Below are 14,720 nucleotides of genomic sequence, written 5' to 3' on the forward strand. Positions count from 1 at the left end.
TTACTTGGGGCTGTTTTTCAGCTAGTTTGTATATTTGCTGTAATATTCATACCCCAAAGTCAGAATGATCAGGTAAACATTTTGTTTAAAGTCTGAAAAAAGAACAAGAAAAAAACTATTATTTGTATACAAGACCCCAAAATGATCCATAAATAATCTACTTTAGCTATTAAAATTTTCAAATTAGAATTTATTGACCATTTTCACAATTAGAGGGGGTGGGGGAGTTGTTGTTCCCGTTCCAACTACATGTCCCCATTCAAATGAATTGATCAGCCTAAAAGAAGGGGGGTTCTAACCCCCCAGATCCCCTGAATCCACCTTTGTTGAGGCAGGCATTACCTGAGAAAAGGGGCGAAATCTGTATGAATATATTTTTTTAATTCAGACACCTTTTAACTTCAAAATTTGCTAAAAAAAGAAACGGATATACCATAACATTTCCGATGTTGGTTCTGTTGTTACAGATTTTAGATGTGACATTATTTCAGTTATGACGTCATATTAAATGTAAACAGGTAAGTATAAAAAAGAAGATGTGGTATAATTGCCAATGAGACAACTGTCCACAAGAGACCAAAATGACATAGACATAAAAACTATAGGTCACCGTAAGGCCTTTAACAATGAACAATTTATACCTCATAGTCAGCTATAAAAGGCCCCAATAAGACAATGTAAAACAATTCAAACGAGAAAACTAATGGGTTTATTTTTATCAAAAACAAATAATTATTAAAAATGAAATTGGTATTGTGTTCCTTGCATGGTTTCTATATATTTAGGTAGCAATACACAGTTAGAAGTTTAGTTTCGCATTATGGCCCCTGTGAATTTTTTAAATATGAAAGTTTTTGTACAATAAAATTGATTTTTAGGTAATTGAAGAATAATATAGCCTTCTTAGTGGGTTTATATGAACATTTAGATTGATTTTAACATGTTTTATAGGCCATTTCAATGATTGACAGTCCGTATTTTCCTATCCGTACCGTTCATAGGTCCATAAATTATTGTAGTGTTTATCAACAAAGATTTTGCGCTCGATCTTTTCAATTCAATTTTATGGAAAAACGAGCAGGAAGACATATGATTTTTTTTGGACCACTTGATAGATATAAACCTATGGATTCAGGAAAGGTATCACTGTAATTCATTGAAATTTTCCTTTAGACCAAATTTTGGAGACTTTTGTGACTTGTTCACCCCCCTTTTTTGCTATATTTTGTATCTAAGAAATGCAGATTGTTGCCATGGTTACACCCAAAAGGGATTACATTTCACCCTTATGACCATTAGAAATCAAATCTATGGAAGATTCTCTTTCTACTAGTATATACATGCATAACACACATATAAAGCCTTCTTTGTTAGACAGGAGGGAAAAGGGGGTGTTTAAAAATTATGAGTGTCAATTTTAAGTTTTTTTCCTAACTGTGTATTGCTACCTTATGGCATTTGACAAAGCAAATAATTGCCTTTTTTTCAGACAAACATACCACAAAACTATTGATATTTAGGTTATAGATACAATTCTAAGGAAGAAACAACCTTTAGTATGACAATGTATGTTAGTTTTGTTGTTTATTGTCCTTAGCAACCAATAAAGACATTTTGACACATAGACTTGGTTCCGTTATTAATTGATACTTTATTGGCTACCCCTTGGAAAAGAAGATTGCCATTATGTAGAAACCTTAGAAGGGAACGCTTTATATTTTTTCATGCGACTAAATCAAATTTATTATTTTAGCAAGCATAAAGTCACAATTTAGCATGAATTAAGCCCAATTTTTTCCCCGCTGTTATAAATAAATTCAGTATTGACTAAATTTTAACCAAGGCCTTGGTATGGTAATACACAACAAAATTGACATTCTAGAGCTTTAAAATAGCTTTAACTTGTAAAAGTTGTCTACTGTTAAGGTTAATTTAGGTTTTTAAACAAGGAAAGACAGGCTTAGAAGGTATAGTTTTAGAAAATTGAATAAAAAAGGAGAAAATGCACTTTGACATGGCATGTTTCATAAAATCACTTTTTTGTTGCATTTCAGTGTCAACTGCTAACCTTCATAAAATATTTATTTCTGAACCGATTTTCAAAACTAGCAGGCGAAAATGCTCGTTTTAACTAGTAGAAAACAGAAATCTATTTAAAGTGGAATTGGGAAAAAAAATGTTAATCCTTAAGGTAGCAATACACAGTTAGAAGTTTAGTTTCGCATTATGGCCCCTGTGAATTTTTTAAATATGAAAGTTTTTGTACAATAAAATTGATTTTTAGGTAATTGAAGAATAATATAGCCTTCTTAGTGGGTTTATATGAACATTTAGATTGATTTTAACATGTTTTATAGGCCATTTCAATGATTGACAGTCCGTATTTTCCTATCCGTACCGTTCATAGGTCCATAAATTATTGTAGTGTTTATCAACAAAGATTTTGCGCTCGATCTTTTCAATTCAATTTTATGGAAAAACGAGCAGGAAGACATATGATTTTTTTTGGACCACTTGATAGATATAAACCTATGGATTCAGGAAAGGTATCACTGTAATTCATTGAAATTTTCCTTTAGACCAAATTTTGGAGACTTTTGTGACATGTTCACCCCCCTTTTTTGCTATATTTTGTATCTAAGAAATGCAGATTGTTGCCATGGTTACACCCAAAAGGGATTATATTTCACCCTTATGACCATTAGAAATCAAATCTATGGAAGATTCTCTTTCTACTAGTATATACATGCATAACACACATATAAAGCCTTCTTTGTTAGACAGGAGGGAAAAGGGGGTGTTTAAAAATTATGAGTGTCAATTTTAAGTTTTTTTCCTAACTGTGTATTGCTACCTTAGGCCATAATAGATAATAGGTTTCAGGGGCGGATCCAGCCATTTTAAAAAAGGGGGGTTCCTAACCCAGGACAAAGGGGGGTTCCAATTACATGTCCCCATTCAAATGCATTGATCGTCCAAAAAAAAGGGGGGGTTCCAACCCCCGGAACCCCCCTCTGGATCTGCGCCTGGGTTTGTTTGCCCAAACGCTACCTACCCAGAAAAAAGCTGCCTACTCAAATTCTTTTATTGTCCTGATTTAAGGAAGTTTTTTTTTAATCAAATAGGCATAAAGACTAATAAACATCTGATACTTCAAAATGCTACCTACCCACTGTCTCAACCTTTGGGTAGGGTTTGGGCAAACCAAAATATTTTAAAGTGTGGCCTTAACTAGACTACTCAAAGTCTCATGACAAAGAGACTGGAAGAAGGAAGTAGATTTGTAGATTAACGTGCATATGTGGGATAATGAAAAAGTCTGAAAATAAAAAAGTAAATGATTTTGAGTTCATTTGTAGAATGATTTTTTTTTTCAACCATTAAAGGGGACTTTGGCCCCATACAATACATTTAATTGTGTATGCCATTACCATTTAATGTAATTTTGCTAATAAATATTGTCTATTTATACGTGTCTGTCACAATTAATCACTAAATAATAATTATGTCTTTCATTGAAAATTTATATACTTGCAGACTATATAAGTGTTATATTTGTCAGTCCATATCTGTTTCATGACGGTTTAGTGTCTGTTTTACCCTTTAACCTCCGTCCTGTTCAGTGGAAAATTTTAAGCACGTTCCAAATTAACAAATATACAATGAATGAAGTTTCTGGGAGATGTCCTTTTTTTGCAATGCTTGTCTGTTCCATATCCATTTTGTATCCGTAACTTGCGCTTTATACATGAGTCGTCAGTCCAGTAAACCTATTCACCAACAGACCTCTACTGGAATTAAAACAGATAAAACACATATGAAAAGGACATAAACGGAAGAAAATAGTTAAAACCAAATGTTCTTTTCATATTAAATCTATTTATATTTTGAAGGAAAAAGCAGCCGAAGAGCCAAGATCTTCATCTAACTCAAACCAACCACAGCCATTACAGCCACACAGCAAAAAAAATAAGAAAGAGAAAAAGAAATTTCGATGACAAATAGTTTTTTAAATGAAAATCAGGTAGGTAAAAATGATACATAAAATAGTTTCAAAATTTAATAACATATGAAATGACTAAGTCGTTTTTATATGACCGCAAAATTTGAAATTTTTTTCGTCGTATATTGCTATCACGTTGGCGTCGTCATCTGTGTCGTCGTCCGAATACTTTTAGTTTTCGCACTCTAACTTTAGTAAAAGTGAATAGAAATCTATGAAATTTTAACACAAGGTTTATGACCACAAAAGGAAGGTTGGGATTGATTTTGGGAGTTTTGGTCCCAACATTTTAGGAATTAGGGGCCAAAAAGGGCCCAAATAAGCATTTTCTTGGTTTTCGCATTATAACTTTTGTCTAAGTTTATAGAAATCTATGAAATGTTGACACATGGTTTATGACTACAAAAGAAAGGTTTGGATTGATTTTGGGAGTTTTGGTTCCAACAGTTTAGGAATTAGGGGACAAAAAAAGGCCCAAATAAGCATTATTCTTGGTTTTTGCACAATAACTTTAGTTTAAGTAAATAGAAATCAATGAAATTTAAACACAATGTTTATGACCACAAAAGGAAGGTTGGTATTGATTTTGGGAGTTAATGTCCCAACAGTTAAGAAATTAGGGGGCCAAAAAGGGACCCAAATAAGCATTTTTTATGGTTTTCGCACCATAACTTTAGTATTTATAGATAGAAATCTATGAAATTTAAACATAAGGTTTATGACCATAAAAGGAAGGTTGGTATTGATTTTGGGAGTTTTGGTCCCAACAGTTTAGAAATAAAGGGCCCAAATGGTCCAACATTAAACTTTGTTTGATTTCATCAAAAATTGAATAATTGGGGTTCTTTGATATGCCGAATCTAACTGTGCATGTAGATTCTTAATTTTTGGTCCCGTTTTCAAATTGGTCTACATTAAGGTCCAAAGGGTCCAAAATTAAACTTAGTTTGATTTTAACAAAAATTGAATCCTTGGGGTTCTTTGATATGCTGAATCTAAAAATGTACTTAGATTTTTATACGACCGCAAATTTTGAAAAAATTTTCGTCGTATATTGCTATCACGTTGGCGTCGTCGTCTGCGTCTTCGTCGTCGTCGTTGTCGTCGTCGTCGTCGTCGTCCGAATACTTTTAGTTTTCGCACTCTAACTTTAGTAAAAGTGAATAGAAATCTATGAAATTTTAACATAAGGTTTATGACCATAAAAGGAAGGTTGGTATTGATTTTGGGAGTTTTGGTCCCAACATTTTAGGAATTAGGGGCCAAAAAGGGCCCAATTCAGCATTTTCTTGGTTTTCGCACTATAACTTCAGTTTAAGTTAATAGAAATCTATGAAATTTTGACACAAGGTTTATGACCACAAAAGAAAGGTTGGGATTGATTTTGGGAGTTTTGGTTTCAACAGTTTAGGAATTAGAAGCCAAAAAAGGGCACAAATAAGCATTATTCTTGGTTTTTGCACAATAACTTTAGTTTAAGTAAATAGAAATCAATGAAATTTAAACACAATGTTTATGACCACAAAAGAAAGGTTGGGATTGATTTTGGGAGTTTTGGTTTCAACAGTTTAGGAATTAGGGGCCAAAAAAGGGCACAAATAAGCATTATTCTTGGTTTTTGCACAATAACTTTAGTTTAAGTAAATAGAAATCAATGAAAATTAAACACAATGTTTATGACCACAAAAGAAAGGTTGGTATTGATTTTGAAAGTTTTGGTCCCAACAGTTAAGAAAAAGGGGCCCAAAGGGTCCAAAATTAAACTTTGTTTGATTTCATCAAAATTGAATAATTGGGGTTCTTTGATATGCCGAATCTAACTGTGTATGTAGATTCTTAATTTTTGGTCATGTTTTCAAATTGGTCTACATTAAGGTCCAAAGGGTCCAAAATTAAACTTAGTTTGATTTTGACAAAAAATTAATCGGTTGGGTTCTTTGATATGTTGAATCTAAAAATGTACTTAGATTCTTGATTATTGGCCCAGTTTTCAAGTTGGTCCAAATCTGGGTTCAAAATTAAACTTTATTTGATTTTTACAAAAATTGAATAAATGGGGTTCTTTGATATACCAAATCTAACTGTGTATGTAGATTCTTCATTTTTGGTCCCGTTTTCAAATTGGCCTACATTAAGGTCCAAAGGGTCCAAAATTAAACTAAGTTTGATATTAACAAAAATTAAATTCTTGGGCCTCTTTGATATGCTGAATCTAAACATGTACTTAGATTTTTGATTATGGGCCCAGTTTTCAAGTTGGTCCAAATCAGGATCTAAAATTATTATATTAAGTATTGTGCAATAGCAAGTCTTTTTAATTGCACAGTATTGTGCAATGGCAAGAAATATCTAATTTCACAATATTGTGAAATAGCAAATTTTTTTTTAATTAGAGTTATCTTTCTTTGTCCAGAATAGTAAGCAAGAAATATCTTATTGCGTCCAAAGGGTCCAAAATTAAACTAAGTTTGATATTAACAAAAATTAAATTCTTGGGCCTCTTTGATATGCTGAATCTAAACATGTACTTAGATTTTTGATTATGGGCCCAGTTTTCAAGTTGGTCCAAATCAGGATCTAAAATTATTATATTAAGTATTGTGCAATAGCAAGTCTTTTTAATTGCACAGTATTGTGCAATGGCAAGAAATATCTAATTTCACAATATTGTGAAATAGCAAATTTTTTTTTAATTAGAGTTATCTTTCTTTGTCCAGAATAGTAAGCAAGAAATATCTTATTGCAAGATTTTTTTTTTAATTGGAGTTATCTTTCTTTGTCCAGAATCAACTTAAATCTTTGTTATATACAATATACAATGTATATTCACTTTTTACTACCAACTGATAAATTTAAATAATCTTTACCATTCAGTGATAACAAGCAGTTTTTTTTTACATCTTAATATTTTATGATGTATTTAAATGAGTAGTTATTGTTGCAAACTCCATTAGAATATTTTAATTGAGATTAGTTTTGGAATAAGGGAAAGGGGAATGTGATTAAAAAATTGGGTTCAATTTTTCTCATTTGAAATTTCATAAATAAAAAGAAAATTTCTTCAAACATTTTTTTGAGAGGATTAATATTCAACAGCATAGTGAATTGCTCTTAAGAGAAAACAAAAATTTTAAGTTCATTAGAACACATTTATTCTGTGTCAGAAACCTATGCTGTGTCAACTATTAAATCACAATCCAAATTTAGAGCTGAATCCAGCTTGAATGTTGTGTCCATACTTGTCCCAACCGTTCAGGGTTCAACCTCCGCGGTCGTATAAAGCTACGCCCTGCGGAGCATCTGGTTTATTATTGGCCCAGTTTTCAAGTTGGCCCAAATCGGGGTCTAAAATTAAACTTTGTTTGAATTCATCAAAAATTGAATAATTGGGGTTCTTTGATATGCCAAATCTAACTGTGTATGTAGATTCTTAATTTTTGGTCCTGTTTTCAAATTGGTCTACATTAAAGTCCAAAGGGTCCAAAATTAAACTAAGTTTGATTTTAACAAAAAATGAATTCTTGGGCCTCTTTGATATGCTGAATCTAAACATGTACGTAGATTTTTGATTATGCGCCCAGTTTTCAAGTTGGTCCAAATCAGGATCCAAAATTATTATATTAAGTAATGTGCAATAGCAAGAAATTTTCAATTGCACAGTTATAAATTCAGCAATAGCAAGAAATCTTCAATTGCACAGTATTGGCAAATAGCAAGAAATCTTCAATTGCACAGTATTGTGCAATAGCAAATATTTTCAATTGCACAGTATTGCACAATAGCAAGAACTATCTAATTGCACAATATTGTGCAATAGCAAGAAATTCCAATTGGATTTCAATTAGAGTTATCTTTCTTTGTCCAGAATAGTAGTTGAATCAACTTAAATCATTGTTTTATACAATATACAATGTATATTCACTTTTACTACCAACTGATATATTAAAACAATCTTTACCATTCAGTCATTGTCAGTGATAACAAGCACTTTTTTTACATTTTAATATTTTATGATGTATTTAAATGAGTAGTTATTGTTGCAAACTTCATTAGAAATTTGAATTGAGATCAGTTTTGAAATAAGGGAAAGGGGGATGTGAAAAAAAAAAATTGGGGGGGTCAATTTTTTTCATTTCAGATTTCATAAATAAAAAGAAAATTTGTTCAAACATTTTTTTGAGAGGATTAATATTCAACAGCATAGTGAATTGCTCAAAGGCAAATTTTTTTTAAAAGTTCATTGGACCACATTCATTCTCTGTCAGAAACCTATGCTGTGTCAACTATTTAATCACAATCCAAATTTAGAGCTGAATCCAGCTTGAATGTTGTGTCCTTACTTGCCCCAACAGTTCAGGGTTCAACCTCTGCGGTCGTATAAAGCTGCGCCCTGTGGAGCATCTGGTTAGAATTATATTTTCTGAAGGTTACAGTTAATTTTACTTCTATTATTATTAAATGATCTCTGCAGTATAAAATTAATGTAGTTTAGATATAAAAATAAGGAGACGTGGCATGATTGTCAATGAGACAACTATCCATCAAAGTTCAAATGAGATGTGTGTAACCAATTATAGGCTACAAATGAGAAAAATCTATAAGGTTTATAAAAGGCCCTGACTTGAAAAATATGAAACAATTCAATTGAGAAAACTAACAGCCATATTTATAGATTATTGTTGATCATCTCAACGAGATTGGTTTTCTCACTTGAGCTGGTACAGCGAAAGTGAGAAAAGCAATCGAGTTGAGATGACCAATGATAATCTGTTTATCACTATTTTACCTATGACGACGTTGTCCAGTTCATGTCAATTTCATTGGAACGCCAGTGTTACGCCACATGGCCTCCTTAGTTTCTAGCAATATTTTTTCCATCTCAAGCGAGAAGCATGATATGAAAATATCACAAAAAAAGATCAAAGGAAAAATGCACAAAATAGCGATAAACATGTATATAACAAAACAATTAATGAAAAAAACAAATATGACAGACATGAACTAACAATTGCCAATGAACTACAGATTCCTGACTTGGGACAGGCACATAAAGAATGTGATTGGGCTAATAATTTTTGAAGCATAAACCTATGGAAAGCCAACGGGGTCAAAATTCTTACTTCGTAACTTGTCAATTTGTAACTTGTAACTGTGTGATTTGTCAATTTGTATATTGCTGTTTTGTAACTTGTCGATTTGTTAAAAGTCGATTTGTATAAATTGTCTATTTGTATATTGATGTTTTGTAACTTGTCGATTCGTTAAGTGTCAATTTGTATATTGCTGTTTTGTAACTTGTCGATTTGTTAAATGTCGATTTGTATGTATATTGTCTATTTGTATATTAATGTTTTGTAACTTGTCGATTCGTAAATAATCAATTTGTATATTGATGTTTTGTAACTTGTCGATTCATTAAATGTCAATGCGTGATTTGCCAATGTGTGAAATGTCATCGTTGTATTATGCTAACGATCATTATGACGACAGATGGCGCTCCGTTTTTTTCTACGGTGTATAAGCCTCCTGTAATTAGGAGCACCTCCATATTGAATATATGGAATAGCAAAATAAGATAAGACTGGGGTCCTGTAAACATGCAATTTTTTAATTTGCTTTCTTTTACGCATTTGCTATAATTGATTGATTAAAAAATTGCATGTCTACAGGACCCCAGTTTTATTTTATTTACTGATGTGGACTTTCGTTCGAGAACGGAAACTATAAACATACATCCCGACTAGTCCAGTCCCGCGACGTAATCGATCTCTCCTAATTGCGAGGTAATTGAAATAGTCGTTGGTCCGTGGAATATAACGACTGGATTATTCAGGTAAATACAATAAGGAGATGTGGTAATAAACCGTATGATTGACAATGAGATAACTATCCACTAAAGCGAAGTTCAAATAAAGTCGATTGATTGATTGTTGGTTGCTTAACGTCCAGTGGCAAATATTTCATGCATATTCAGGACGAGAACAACTTCACAATAAATACAATAGGTATGTTGATACGATAGAGGCCATTTGGGATGATGGTCGGGGAAATTTGGACTTCCACTGGAAAATGAGGGTATTTTGGATAGGGACAGAAATTTACAGCACCGTCTTATATTTCATGTATTTAGTCTTATTTTTGAGCCGGTTAAATATTAAGTATAAATTTCCTGCCAAGTGACAGTAATATATTTGCGAAGTTGATAAGGAAGCCCGTTCGAGGACAGCGGCACATCTATGATATCCCATCCCAGGTTTGGTTACCAGTACAGTAAACTCTAAATAAAAGCGAGACCCTGGTATACATGCTATATAAAACAAACAATGTATTTATCTATTTGTTTTCTTTTATATAAATGTGCTTTACATAATTGATTTAAATTACATTGGTATATATTCCATATGCCGGTGCTCCTACTTACAGGAGGCTTATACACCGTAGAAGAAACGGAGCGCCATCTGTCGTCATAATGATCGTTAGCATAATACAACGATGATATTTCACACATTGACATTTCACACATTGACATTTAACGAATCGACAAGTTACAAAACATCAACATACAAATTGACAATTTACGAATCGACAAGTTACAAAACATTAATATACAAATAGACAATATACATACAAATCGACATTTAACAAATCGACAAGTTACAAAACAGCTATATACAAATTGACAATTAACGAATCGACAAGTTACAAAACATCAATATACAAATCGACATTTAACAAATCGACAAGTTACAAAACAGCAATATACAAATTGACAAATCACACAGTTACAAGTTACACATTGACAAGATACGAAGTAAGAAGTTTGACCCCGTTGGCTTTCCATACAAACCCTCTTAGATAATAGAATAGTTAATCTCATAATATTTTCTTTATTATTAAATTGGTTATGGTCTATGAAAGAAATACAAATGTATCTCAAGACCTCTCAATCTTGGTACTTTATAGAGATTCATTGTATGGCTCAGCAGGTCAATATAAAGTTTAAGATTAAGTCATTTTCAGTTCACAGAACTTCTTTATCTGTATATTTTAAAAATGGTATTCAGATAAAGTTTGCCTTCCTTATCTATGACATTATCCTTTAGACATTTGACATTGCCTTTCTAAACAATTAATTTTCCCCTGAATTCAGTAGAAAAATATATCTTTAGGATAAAATTTTGTTGTTTGATTAATATATTTGTTTTTCTTTTTATTTAAGGTTCCAACATTCCACTTTAAAGATGCCATTCCATGCTTATCTTCCAAGACATAGTAGTGATACATACATTCCATGTTTATATTCCAAGAAATTGCACTTGCTTTTATTTATAGTGTAGGTTTAGGGTAGTAAATTAAACAAATGCTTGTACACAGGGATTTATTGTGATTACAATTTGACTGAACATGGGATTTAATTAGTTTTTATATTTATAATTTTGCTTATTTTGAATGTGTGTTGACAAATATATTGTTTGTATGCATATTTAGCAAGGTCAATCATGTAGGCCCAAATTGAGTGCGTTCAACTTTGAATTTGTTCATTTTTTTATGTGCATATTTTTTAGAAAGAACCATCTTTCATGACAATGTTGTTTAATATATATTTTGATAAAGACATTAAATGCAACATATATTTGATAAAATTAGACTGGTTAACTGGATTATTTTTTTCTAATGTATGTATTTTAAGAATGATTTCTGAAATGCAATTTAGTATATAAATATTACTATTATTATTGTAATATTCACAAGTCATGAAATATAACCTTTGTTTGTTATACATTGTAACTTCTACAAATTTATTAAAGATATTTATTTATAATTCACTTTCTAGTATTGGAGAATGAAGTTATGAGAAGAATTAATTTTGATAGTTGTCAGTTGTAAGATGTTTGTTTCGAATAGTTTATTCTTTAAGGAGTCATAAAGGTTTTTGTTAAAATCTTTTCAAGTTTTGTTGCTTATTACTTAATCTGTTGACAGTTGCTGTCTCTTTATTTGTTTTCACGAAATAAGCAAAAATGCTAAGATTATAAAAAATTTAATTTTTAAAGGGCAATAACTCCTGTATGACATAATGCTATAAAAGGTTGATTCGATAGAAAGGACAATGCCTCTCGGTGACATCATATCTTTCAAAATATCTGCCCTACTATCTTCAATGGAACACAGATGTGGTCTTTCTGAACACTTGCCCTGTTAGATTTTCTATTATGGTTATATAGAAACCTGATGTTCAGTGGTTGTCGTATGTTATAACTCTGAAACCAAAGCATTAAGAGTAAATCTGACGGGGTAAAATTGTTAATTAAGTCAAGATCTATCTGCCCTGAAATTTGATGAATTTGACAAAAGGTTGTTGGGTTGCTGCCCCTGAATCGGTAATTTTAAGGATTTTTTTCCGTTTTCAGTTATTATCTTGAAAATTATTATAGATAGAGATAAACTATAAACAGCAATTATGTTCAGCAAAGTAAGATCTACAAATAAGTCAACATGATCAAAATGGTCAGTTGCCCCCTTAAGGAGTTATTGCCCTTTAAAGTAATTTTTTACCCATTTCGTAAATTTTTGTAATATTATTAGGTCTTTCCACTTTTCTGTGGAAAGACCTATTGTTTATCTTCTGATTATTTTTTTTTTTTTTTTTTCTCCGCCTAATTTCGTTCTTGCGATAAACATTTGTTTCGCAATATGTCGCTTAGATATTTGGTATATGATATCGAACAATTGATGCGCTTTTGAAATTTACCCTGCGTAACCGAAAACTTTTCTTTGTAGGAGTTATCTCCCCAAACACTGTTTTCCTTGTGAGCGCAACTCCTTCGCAAACGTAAAATATTATGACAAATTTATTTTACAAAATTGCACGTTATATCCTTTGCATGATTTGTCCTATTTTGACCGAAGTGATATGAATGCTCCATATGAGAGTTATTTCCCTTATTCATTTGATATAAGTGAATTGCATTTCTAACTGGTAAACCATAATTGATAGAGACCTAGGATCTTTTGAATTGAGGTTCTTGGTCCAAAAAAATGAAAATTAGGTCAAGGTCAAAGGTCAAGGTCATATTCTAATTTTTGAATATGGCTCATTTCCACTCATTTCAAAAAAACGTATAAGATATCGACAAATTATTTTTTCTAAATTGTTTGTTGCGACAGTAAATTTTGATTGCAAGGGTACGTTGAATGTGAAAGGGAGTTTTCTCCCCTTTGGTATTTAAAAATACGTGTATGGTGATATAACTCATTAACTAAACATAATTAAGACCTATGGTCTTTTGATTTGAGGTTCTTGGTTAATGACCTTGAAATTGATCTCAAGGTCATAGCTTAATTTGACGTTCTAGATTTTGACCTTTGCTTTTACCCCATCTGTATACATAATAAAGTCATGAGACTTTTGACAAACGGTATCAAACCATTTAAACTTTAAAAAACAACCGGAAGTGACCTTGTGTAAACGGGAAGTAGCTATTTATTGTACTTTATTATATAAAAGTATAAAAAACAAGATATTTTTGGAATCAGTGTCAAGTAAATAGTCAAATATTATCGGAAATAGAGTTTTCAAACCGGAAGTAAGAAATTATCTCCCTTATCTAAAAAAATATTGTTTAGAAACCATATATTTTTGGAATCAGCGTACAATAAGCTATCATTTGACGATTGAAATGACATTTTAAACCTATTTTTACACCTTTCATATTAAAATACATTGTTTTGGTGGAAAGACCTTCAATTGTTCTCTGAACAATTGGTTTTTAATTTTGTATAGTTTTATTTTATTCTGTGCTGTTGTACGATTTTTCCAAGTTTAGAGGAGGTTTTGCACTTTCGAACTAAATTAACCCAGACACATTCTGTATGTTAGAAGTCAGTAGCTGCAGTTCAGTGGTTGACCTTGGTTCATGCCTGTCATATTTCTGTTTTTAAACTGTTTTGTTATAAATAAGGCTGCCACTTTAGTCACAGAAAGTTTGTATGTTAACCTGAAGATGTTTTTTGTTATGTTGCATCAAGTAATTGTATCATTGACAATGATTGAGGTGTTTGTATGTTGTGGCATTGAGTTTCTGTCTCATTGAAGTGTTTGTATGTTGTGGCATTGCGTTTCTGTCTCATTGAGGTGTTTGTTGTGGCATTGAGTTTCTGTCTCATTGAGGTGTTTGTTTGTTGTGGCATTTAGTTACTGTCTCATTGAGGTGTTTTTTTGTTGTGGCATTTAGTTACTGTCTCATTGAGGTGTTTGTATGTTGTGGTATTGAGATTCTGTCTCATTGAGGTGTTTGTTTGTTGTGGCAATGAGTTTCTGTCTCATGGAAGTGTTTGTATGTTTTGGCAATGAGTTTCTGTCTCATTGAGATGTTTGTATGTTGTGGCAATGAGTTACTGTCTCATGGAGGTATTTGTTTGTTGTGGCATTGAGTTTCTGTCTCATTGAGGTGTTTGTTTGTTGCATTGAGTTTCTGTCTCATTGAGGTGTTTGTATGTTGTGGCAATGAGTTACTGTCTCATGGAGGTATTTGTTTGTTGTGGCATTGAGTTACTGTCTCATTGAGATGTTTGTATGTTGTGGCAATAAAGTAAAATTACAAAAATACTGAACTCAGAAGAAAAATCTGTATGTTGTAGCATTAAGTTACTGTATCATTGAGATAAATATAGGAAGATGTGGTGTGAGTGCCAATGAGACAACTCTCCATCCAAA

Source organism: Mytilus trossulus, chromosome 1 (assembly GCF_036588685.1).
Source record: "Mytilus trossulus isolate FHL-02 chromosome 1, PNRI_Mtr1.1.1.hap1, whole genome shotgun sequence".
NCBI classification, from domain to species: domain Eukaryota; kingdom Metazoa; phylum Mollusca; class Bivalvia; order Mytilida; family Mytilidae; genus Mytilus; species Mytilus trossulus.